The 12,063-nt window shown below is 31.3% G+C and overlaps 1 protein-coding gene across 1 annotated transcript in view; it reads left to right on the forward strand.

Moving 5' to 3' along the window:
* The window catches only part of LOC118196431 (suppressor of lurcher protein 1-like), a 293,365-nt gene that overhangs the window by 270,985 nt on the left and 10,317 nt on the right, over positions 1-12,063 (forward strand). The window lies entirely within an intron of this gene.

Below are 12,063 nucleotides of genomic sequence, written 5' to 3' on the forward strand. Positions count from 1 at the left end.
TTATTAGTTATATATGGCGTGGTAAAACGGATTTCTAAGTAGAGTACAAATTTTCTAAGTGATAGCACATATACACCATAACAATCATATTGCATTAATTTATTAAAAGCTGCAATTTGCAAATGGCATAGTTCGTTAAAAAAGATGGTCGATTAATCTAAATTTCGGTAATACAATAAACATTATAGCACCTAAGAAATTTTAAAAAATAATAGCACACATATACCATAGCAGTCAAAATATCAATCAAGGTAACATTCAAGGGACCGTAACAATCAAAGTGCCATAATTTCAGCTAAAAGTTTAAGATATAATGCCCTACAAAAATATTAGTAATATAATTGACATACTAATACAACAGATATTTTCTAGAAGAATGTAATATTTTAACTCTTCGACAGGCGTTAATAATGAAAAGTCAACAAATAGCATTGGTTCAAAAATGGTATCTCAAGCATTGGTTCAAAATTGGTATCTCAAGGTGGAGTGAGTGTACATGAAATAATAGTTACATAAGAATTAGTTAATACGTCATTGTACTGATTTAAATACCTAAACTTAACTATATTTTTGTATAGTTTATTTTACAAGCATATAAGTTCGATTTCCAAATACATTCAATCAGTTTTCTATAAGGTAATACCATCATGTTATCCAATATTCACAGTATCAGTTGGAGATATTGAATGAGTTTTCCTGCTGATACACTATTTGTGCAGTAAAACTCTATTTACAGTCATTGAAAACATTCACGTGCAAAAGGATCAAATGAAACCATTTCAATACTAACTATACTAACTTGAAGTCATATCATTAATTTTCTGTTAAAAAAAGCAACTGTAAATGAGCAAATCCAAAATTATTATATTTAACACAAATGTAATAAATTAAATAAAGAGTCTAAAGGTTTGTTTGCGTAGATGAAAAGGGCTAGTAAATACACGAAAAGGCGTAACATCAGCTAGAATTAATATTAAAAACCTGAAGTAAATATTTACTGTATTATAAAATGCACTCCTTGGTTTTAAATAACTTATTCTCTTAATAAATACGATTATAAAATTGAAAATTAAAGCAAGATCTGTTTTTCATATAGAGGCAAACCTTTTGCAGAATTGTTATCAATTAATGGCTAGACCAGTAAAAAAATCCTGAACTGAAACTGGAAGAATAATCGTTATATCTTGATGAAAATTGGCCAACTGCGTGTCATCTACGTTATATCACCACTAACACGCGTGTCATAAATTTAAGGTAAGATAAGATCTTGACTGTAGCAGACATCATCCTGAAATATCTGATGGTATTTTCGGATGCCACCTCTACAGAATTTTAGAAAATATATAAAGTACTTCTCCCGCTTTCTTAGCATGCCTTCGTAATGTAATGGTCAGCACAATGAACGCGTATTCCAGAAGTCTGTGGTTCGATTCTCGTCGAAGGCGTTGCTCATTTTTCCTGCTTCAAAAATACCTAATTGTCTCTACAAATATTGTTTTTAGTGCTTCGTGATTTAGTACGTAATATTAGTATCTCTTCTGCTGCAATTGCTGCTAATTTTAGGTTATGAATTTCACTTTATAAATTTTACAGAATAAAAATGCATTTAACTCATGAATCATCTGGCGAATAAAATCTGGATTAAATCTTCTGTTAATTTAATTTCAGACTCAAATTGTCAATTAAACGTCTGGAGAATGCCGAAAGTGTGCCAATCGTTTTACGTCAGCAAATTAAAAACAAATTCCCTTATCTTTTAGTTAAATATTTTTTATCCCTTGGCGAAAAAATAACCAACATTTTATAACTTGAAAGAAATTTTGAAAAACGTTTGATTCTTTCAAAGAATAGGAATTATTTAAGAATGTAACATTAGATAGGACTTTGATTTCAATCTTAGCAAATAATTCATCTCTTTTTTATGTCTTAGAATATATGTTCTTAATGCGAGAGTTTCGTTTTACGTACGATTTTCATCATTAATTTCATAATCACTTTTCATTACTCACGAAAAATGTTTAAGCATAGTCTTTTTTTTTTCTTTTTTACCTCGGGCTATTATTTTTTCAACACTTAAAAAATTTTCTTTTATTTCGCACGTATATATTCCTGCCATATTGAAAGCTAATTGAAATTTTTATCTCAAGACGTTTTCTTAGATATAAAAGCTATTATTAATATTTAATTTTTATTGATGGTTTTACGAAGAAGAGATAAAGAAGTCTTTTTTTCCCCCTTTCTTTTTATCGAAACGCTTTTCATGAAACAAAGAAAAATCTTTCATTCTGATTAAACAGCATATTGAAGAAGAATAGGATATATTATGAATAATTCATTTTCTTATTATCTTCATTTAGGATTCTCGATTATTGTTACATATTTTTGCGCAGTAATCGAATTAAAATAAATGTAGACTTCGGTCTTAAGCTGACTCTGATTTTTTCAGCATTTTAATTTACGTACTGAAGGATCACTATGATTTAGAATCACATAAATCAGGTTTTAATTTCCTGTTTGAACTGTTTTAAAATATATCGCGTGGGACATATTTTAAAATAAACTGGTTTCCTTATCTTCAAGTACACTTAAATATATATATATGTAATAATAAAATTCCAAATAACCAACATTTTATAACTTGAAAGAAATTTTGAAAAAACGTTTGATTCTTTCAAAGAATAGGAATTATTTAAGAATGTAACATTAGATAGGACTTTGATTTCAGTCTTAGCAAATAATTCATCTCTTTTTTATGTCTCAGAATATATGTTCTTAATGCGAGAGTTTCGTTTTACGTACGATTTTCATCATTAATTTTCATTCTAGTCAAGAATACACTTAAAATTCTAACTGTATGTTCTTTTCATTTTTAATGGCGACGTTCTCTTATTTGAAAGAATACGTGGAATTAAATCCACAGCCCCGTAGTCAAGTTGTTTTTCCCGCCTTTTGTACACGTACAGTTATGGAATGTTCTGGAAATATTTAAAGCGAACTGGATTGGCTGACGAGGCTGACGTCATTTCTTGGAAGCTCCGCCTTTCCAAAGGCTATAAAAGGACTCGCAAAAGAATATCGGGGGCTTTTTCTTAAATGTCACGATGAGGTAAACTTCATACAAAAAGTTAATTAGTAATTCTTTTTATTTACTCCGGATATCTGATTTTGTAACTGCTTTTTTTCCTGAATAATAATAAATGGATCCTGTTTTTTAAAACTTATCGTCTGATAATTTAAGCTACGACAAAAGCTGGTACATTAGATATATATATATATATATATATATATATATGAAAAACTGTAGAAACTCAAATTTTTAAATATACCGGTTGGGTTAAATAACAAATCAGTCCCTTTTCTTAGCACAAAGGGGCAATTAACCCACAAGGGATATTAATTTCATTTTGGTATCTTGCGTGGATACATTTTCTGCGTTGATTCACTTTTCAAAACTTACACCCACCAAATATTACAGCCCTGTATTATATTACAAGGAATTAAATAATGTAGAATCTGCATAAATGTATGTATGTTTCTCGCAGTGTGATAAAACGACGGTTCCTATGGTCATGCAATTTTGAATAACGTAATCCTCCACCAAATATGGGCATCTGGAAGCTCTAAGTTGGAATTTGGTATTATCTATTTCATCAGACATTAATGAATTTTTGATTTACAGACTCAACGATTTCAAAGCGAGAGATAGCAACACTTAACGAAAAAAGAAATTTTTATCTCCAGGGATCGAGACTGTGCGTCGGAAATTCTAAAAATATGCTCTTTTTAAATTATTTTGTGATATTGCTGTTAAATTTATTTTTATGGTTTAAGGTCAAAGAACATGTTATGTAATAAATAAAGATAACAGACAAAACGTAAAAAAAATTGCCGTTTGGGAGTAATATAAAATCTGAAAGATTTTTTTTTTATAATTTCTAATATTATAATTTCTAAAATCAAACTTATTTACTTGTATGCAAGAAAATGTTTCATCTGGTTCAAGGACTATCAGATAAGCGAAAATTCTTTGTATCCTTTGTATCTCCGCTTTTGTATCCTGTTTAACTCATGTTCTCTTAATTTAATTTTTGTTGTTGTAAATTATACAATTATATAATATTATTGAATTGGCTGTTACAATCTCTCTGCATTATATTTACTACATTTACTATGTTTTGTCCCGAAATGTTACATTTACTACATTTACTATGTACTGTTCATTTACTATGTATTTTGTATATTTACTATATGCTGACCAAAACTTTCTGCAAATTGTTGGATGAAGTTGCTCTATGTAGCGTAGTCGGAAACTAAGTACCGTTTCATTCTAGCGCCGTCGCAGCGCTGTGGTAGGCGTCTCGCGCATGCGCACTAGTCTTTCTTGTTCACTGACTTTCAATTGTCGCCATTTTGGTTGCTCTATGTTATGTTTTCAGTTTGCTGTGCACATTCAAAATGTTTAAGACAATTAGTTCTCCCGCTGACTGTGAGATTCGTGCCGTGATTAAATTTTTGAACGCGAGGAACGTTAAACCGGCCGAAATTTATCGTCAAGTGACAGAAGTTTACGGTGAATACGCGATAAGTGATGGAATGGTGAGAAAGTGGGTAAGAATGTTTAATGCAGGTCGAACAAATGTCCACGCCGAGGCTCGGAGTGGTCGGCCTTCTGTTGTCACCGATGATTTGGTAAGGAAAGTCGATGAAGCAATTCATGAGAACAGATACTTCACAATGACAACTCTTTCAGAAGCATTTCTAGAAATTTCACGTACTGTTTTGTTCGAGATTTTGTCTGACCGCTTGAATTATCGCAAACTGTGTTCCCGATGGGTTCCACAAATGCTCACTGATGTTCACAAAACAAAGCGACTCGGTAGTGCCCTGACATTTCTTATGCGGTACAGTGACGAGGGAGAAAACTTTTTAAACCAAATTGTGACAGGTGATGAAACTTGGGTGTGTCATTTCACACCAGAATCGAAACAACAATCGATGGAATGGAGACACACTCATTCTCCGAAGAAACAAAAGTTCAAAGTGACAATGTCATCACAAAAAATCATGCGCACTGTCTTCTGGGATAGGAAAGGCGTTTTGCTTACTGAATTTCTCCCCAAAGGTGATACCATTAATGCGGCACGATATTGTGAGACTTTAACAAAACTAAGGCGTGCCATTCAAAACAAACGAAGAGGAATGCTCAGTAAAGGAATTGTGTTGCTCCATGACAATGCTCGGCCCCATATTGGTGTCACTCAATCGTTAATTCGACAGTTTCATTGGGAGCAGTTCGATCACCAGCCCGGACTTGGCGCCGTCCGACTATCACTTGTTCCTCCACATGAAGCGCGAGCTTGGTGGCAAGCGCTTTGGATCTGACGATGACACGAAAAATGCTGTGGAGTCGTGGTTATCGAAACTGACGGGAAGTTTCTTTGACGATGGTATACAAAAACCGGTCAACCGCTATGACAAGTGTTTGATCCTTGGCGGAAACTATGTTGTGAAATAGTTTAAGACATGTATTTTCATGTAAAAATAAAATTGGATTCGAAAAAATTGTTTTACTATTTTTTTTTTTCAAAACGGTACCTAGTTTCCGAATACGCATACAAATGTCGCTTTTGGAAAACACAAAAAAGTTTCTTGAATCCCATAAAAAAATTATCATTTTATTCTATGACTTTCTGGCATTTCTCAGACAGCTGGGATTTACCTTCTTTATGGAAGTCATTAGGTTTATTCGTAAAGAAGTTATCAATGTACTGTTTGAAAGAAGCCAAAGACATAAAACTCCAGATCATTCAGAGCGTTTTTAAGTGGCTTAAAAGATAAATTCGGAGAGGGCAATGTCTAGCAAATTTGAAGGTTAGCGCAAAGCACATGAGCCATATGCATAAGTGTTTATCTAATATTAATCTAAACATTTTCTTGATAGAACCCAAAATGTTCTTGATGGAAGACAACACCCCGAAGGTTTAGTTCTGAGCGCTCTGCATCAATTTCTGCATTTAAAACTGGCATTTGGGCAAAATATTTTCCCAGGCTAATTGTCTAATTAGGTGGCAAGTATCCATAGTATATACTATTTCCTTTATAGCCAACCATATTCATTTGAAATGCATCCCTCTTTCGATGTTACTACAGGAAAATATTTTGGCTTATCCAATGATTTTCACTTGCAGCATAGTTATATAGTATCCACTTTTCATCTTCAGTAATGATCCACTTCAGAAAAGTATCATTTTATGTCCTTCACCCATTCGAATTTGGGTTTGAATAATTTTGGCTGCAGAAAATTGGTAAGACTGGTTTTTGGACCAACAGTGCTGGACGATAGAGGATTTCTGTGTTTCCTTTTTACTAATATATGCCTCATATTCTTTAACTCGAAATTTTAAGGCTCTCTAGTTTAACCAATGTAAATTAAAAGGCAAGAAATCCTGTAAATACCCAGGAATTCATATCCGGAATGGGGTCTTTAAGTAAGGAAATGGGAATTTTAGAGGAGTTTCACATTCAAAATAATCTTTTTTTTTTCCTAGTTAACGACCCTAATTCCAATCCCTCTTTACCTTTAGCCTTTAAGGAAATTATGTTTTAATTTTCTTTCTTCATCACTAGATGGCGCCAGTAGCTTAACTTCTGTTTAGCCATTCATTTTCTATCTTATCACCGTATCTTATCTCATTCATTTGAGTAGCTTCTAGCTGTAGCATGGTTTATGATTTACGCATGCACAATAGGCATATGTTCAGCAGTAACCTTCGTCGCTTGCCCAAAGAAATGTTGGCGAAGCGATGTTGGAAAGAAACGTTGGCTTGTATGTTTGGCTTGGCAATGAATTCACAATTCAGGCTTCAGCGATGCGTAAGTGAAGTTCTGCACTTACGCATCGCTGAAGCATTCTGAATGTGTGAAATTTGTTCGCTTTGTACCCAAATATGTTAGAATTTATTTACTGGGGACTTGAAAAAGTGTATGTGGAAATATACTTTATTCTTTTTTCACTCGTGTTGATGTTTATGAACTGCTTAAATTAATGCTGTAGGTTTCTGTAACGTACAATAATCAATTAACTTACCATATTTTACATCTACTTCCAAATGTATTTTTGTATGATATTTCATAGTATGTTACCATAAAATTCCTTTTCAAATTCATGCTTTTCACAAAGTAATGTCTCATCCTAGGTAAATAATTCTTGAGAGCTTAACATAATTAATTAGTTTAACCTCATTTTGTAAATTGGTTTTTATTTCATATTTAGAGTTATCATAAAAGTTCATCTTTTATCATGCATTCAGCAAAATAACATACTTTGGTCCTTTCTTTTCGCAGTCTTCATTACATTATCTTACCTTAGTGATAATCCAAAAGGTAATCGAAAATAGGTCTTCAAACATTCCAAATATACAAAATTACCTTTCATACTAATCACAGAAATCAGTAAGAGCTTAGCTTCTTCAACGCTTCAAGCTTTTTTATTCAGGCTTAACTTCTGCAACGGGACAAAATTTAGTGGAATAAAAACATGTCTTTAGTTGCCAATCTCATGATACATCGCCAGTTTTGTATAATGGACGCCGGCCATTAACGCCAACCAAGCTTGTAATTGCGCATGCGTGAAGCATAAACCATGCTAGGACTAGATTTTGCTTATCCTATCCCATTCGTTTGAACTTAGACAACTGTGGCAGATGGTTCTGTTGTTAAATCATCGAAATTAGTCTTGTATAATTTACAAATATTACGCTGGATCTTGCTGTGTGTCTTCTCCAATAATAATTATTCGGCATGTTGTTTTAACCTAAACCACTAGATAAGACAAAATAAAAACATGAAAAAGTAACAATGGCATCACTGCATTTCGAATAACTAAGTTCACTGTATGTGTAAGATGAAAATCCTTCTCCCATTGTTATTTATCTTCTCTTTAATTTAGTTTATTTATTTGCATAAATAAACTAATAAGAATTTTTCGATCATTTTTGTAAGCTTTATACAAAAACGTCATGTCTGGTTACAAAACGCATAGTAAGTAGAATGTTGGACGTAAAAGCGATTTTGTTGGGATTTCAACAAATAATAATTTTATTCTTTGCGACGTGTACAGCGACGTTTTTTTTTTTTTTAATTAAAACAGATAACTCCACTATTCGTCACCTGCCGTAATTACTTCATTTTCTCTATCTGTCTGATTTCGTTCATTTCCTTTTCTCCGTATTTTTCCTGATTACTTCATTGCCAAAAAATTAGAAAATTAATGACATCCGCCAAAAAGAAATGAAGACTTGAATTTGCGAGAATGAAAATGAGAAAAGTTTAATAAAGGCTAGTGTGGATTTATTTAGGCGGGACTGCAAAGGGAAAAGAAAAAAAAAACTTGAACTTTTTATGGCGGCATCAAAAATCGTTTGTTAAAAGTAACAGGTTACTTAGCAGAATTACAATTATTTCACTTTGTTACTTAGAACTTTCAATTTTGATGCTGCACAAATGGCGTCTGACAAGTTTTTATACAAATCATTATTTTCTTAAAAATAAGTAAACTGTTTGAATAAAGTAATGTATTTTGTAACATTTAATTTTGTTTTTTGTTAATTTGCATCTAGTTTCTTTCTTAAAATGTTATTAAACTTCAGTTACTAACATAACCTTTTGTTAGATCGATTTCAAAAGCACTTTTCACTAAGATTTCTTTACTATGCTATGTAAGTGAATGTATTTAAAAAGATGTTTTCATTAAGTAAAGCACATTAAGTTAAATATTAATTAAGTAAATTGTTTTTCCTTGCACATAACTTAATTAAATAATGCGTAGTTTTTCTTTTCTAAAATATTACTTACTTACCAATTTTGTCTTCAATAAACAAATTATTTTGCAGCAGAAATCTACTGAAGGAGCTTTTTCATTAAATAAATACATTTTACTAATTTTTAAATATCATGTTCCCGCACTTAAACCATAAAATTCAGTTCAACAGCAATATCGCAAAATAATTTTGAAATGAGCATATCTTTAGAATTTCGGGTACTATTCGGTTTCGAGGGCCGTAAAAAATCGCCAAACTATTGTTGATGCCAATGCTACCAAAAATAATTGCGGCAACCCTAATAATTGCAGGAAGAAAGGAAGTATAATAGTAAATAACTATCTAAGATTGATGTTTTAATTTTAGATGAAAGGTTAATTTCATATAATACATTTTTATTATTATAATTTATATGAAAAAGGCTAAACATGACTGAATGGAAGCATAAGAGTAAATAACTATTTCAGATCATTATTAATTTATATAAAAATGGCTAAACATAACTGAATGGATGCCTGCATCGCTATTTCGCTACCGACATATCCCTAATTCATAATTTCATCTCGTTCGTTGTTGAAATGTAATTTTCTATAATGAATGATGACTTTTCTTTGAAAATATTCTCGGTAAAGTGCAGAATCGCTCACTTATTTGTTTGCCGCTTTTTACAAGGGTAAAAACAATTAGATTTTTGTTAATTCTCTTTTACTTTTTAAGTGAAAATAGGTCGATGTGTACATAGATAAGGTCATTGTTAAATCCATAGGATACCAAAAAAGGATTTAAAATTAGAAAAGGATTTAAAAATTAAACTAGTATTTCAATAGCGTCTTAAGAAATATAGAACTATCTAAATTTACGCAATTTGAAATCAGCATGTACGCTAGATTTGGCACGTTGTTAAATCGGCGCGTTTGCTAGTTTAGGCGCTTTTGCGCATACAATACTTTCGATTTTTACTTTTGTTTCGAACCTTTTATTGAGTTTTAGATATTAATAGTTTCAAGTTTTGCTTTTGTTTTGAAAATTTGTTGAGTTCTAACTATTAATAATTTCTATTTTTACTTTTGCTTTGAACCCTTTGTTGAGTTCGAGCTATGGATAATAACTTCGATCTTTACTTTTGTTTTGAACCCTCTGTTGAGTTCTAGGTATTAATAATTTCGATTTTTTACTTTTATTTTGAACACTTTGTTGAGATCAAGCTATTAAAAATTTCAATTTTTTCTTTTGTTTTGAATCCTTTATTGAGTTATGGATAATAATAATTTCGATTTTTTACTTTTATTTTGAACCCTTGAGGTCTAGCTATTAATAATTTCGATTTTTTTCTTTTGTTTTGAATCCTTTATTAAGTTTTGATATTAAAAATTTCGATTGTTTTGTTTCGAAACCTTTATCGAGTTTTAGATATTAATAGTTTCAATTTTTGCTTTTGTTTTGAAACCTTTGTCGAGTTTTATCTATCAATAATTTCGATTTTTACTTTTGTTTTGAACCCTCTGTCTAGTTCTAGATATTAATAATACTGTCGATTTATTATTACATTCGATACTATACGGTTTCGAGGGTCGTAAAAAATCGCCATAATATTGTTGATGCCAGTGCTGCCAAAACTAATTGCGGCAACCCTAACAATTGCAGCAAGAAAGGAAGTATAATAGTAAATAACTATTTAAGATTGATGTTTTAATTTAGATGAAAGGTTAATTTCATATAATACTTTTTTCTACTATAGTAATTTATATGAAAAAGGCTAAACATGACTGAATGGAAGCATAAGAGTAAATAACTATTTCAGATCATTATTATAATTTATATAATCACTAAAGCATAATTTCATCTCGTTGGTTGTTCAAACGTAATTTTCTATAATGAATGATGACTTTTCTTTGAACATATTCTCTGTAAAGTGCAGAATCGCTCACTTATTTGTTCGCCGCTTTTTACAAGGGTAAAAACAATTGGATTTTTGTTAATTTTCTTTTATTTTTTAAGTGAAAATAGGTCGATGTGTACATAGATAAAGTCAAGGATGTGCGCAGTGCCATTTTTAGCAATTCTAGGATTTGTTTTTAAGTGAAAATAGATCGATGTGCACATGGTTACCGAATATGTGCAATTCTTAAAAACGCGTCAAGCAGTGGGTTATTCTGCTCTTTACCCAAAATTCTATTGCCGACTTTTCGCCATGGACAATTCCCAAATTGTTAAATCCATAGGATATCAAAAAAGGATTTAAAATAAAAAAAGGATTTAAAAATTAAACTAGTATTTCAATGGCGTCTTAAGAAATATAGAACTATATAAACTTATGCAATCTGAAATCAACGCGTACGCTAGATTTGGCGCGCTGTTAAATGGGCGCGTTTGCTAGATTTGGCGCTTTTGAGCTTACATTTTCGCTGCAATTTTTTTACGGCCATCGAAACCGAATAGTACCGAATTTCGGATATGCAGTCTGGAAAATTGGAGATAAAAATGTTTTTACTTTACAACGTTGCCATTGCTCGTTTTCAAATACTTGAATTTGTTAATCCAAAATTCGTTAAAGTTTTACAAAATATGAAATCGATCATAAAACAAATTCCAAATTCCAAATTAGGGTTACCAGATACCCATATTCGGTGAAAAATTAAATTATTAAAAATTTGATGGCTCTAAGTACCATTGTTTTGTCACAATGCGAGAAACATACATACATATATGCAGCTTCTTCATTATTTAATTTCTTCAAATATAAGACAGGGTGATAATATTTGGTGGCAACAATTTGAAAAGTGAAACAACGCTTTTGGTGAATCGACGTGAAATGCCAAACCGAATTTCGATTTTTACTTACTTTCGATTTTTACTTTTGTTTCGAACCCTTTATTGAGTTTTAGATATTAATAGTTTCGAGTTTTGCTTTTGTTTTGAAAATTTGTTGAGTTCTAACTATTAATAATTTCGATTTTTACTTTTGTTTTGAACCCTTTGTTGAGTTCGAGCTATGGATAATAACTTCGATCTTTACTTTTGTTTTGAACCCTCTGTTGAGTTCTAGGTATTAATAATTTCGATTTTTTACTTTTATTTTGAACACTTTGTTGAGATCAAGCTATTAAAAATTTCAATTTTTTCTTTTGTTTTGAATCCTTTATTGAGTTATGGATAATAATAATTTCGATTTTTTACTTTTATTTTGAACCCTTGAGGTCTAGCTATTAATAATTTCGATTTTTTCTTTTGTTTTGAATCCTTC

This window comes from Stegodyphus dumicola, chromosome 7 (genome assembly GCF_044657685.1).
Source record: "Stegodyphus dumicola isolate Sdum_Otavi_A_Nest chromosome 7, ASM4465768v1".
NCBI lineage: Eukaryota > Metazoa > Arthropoda > Arachnida > Araneae > Eresidae > Stegodyphus > Stegodyphus dumicola.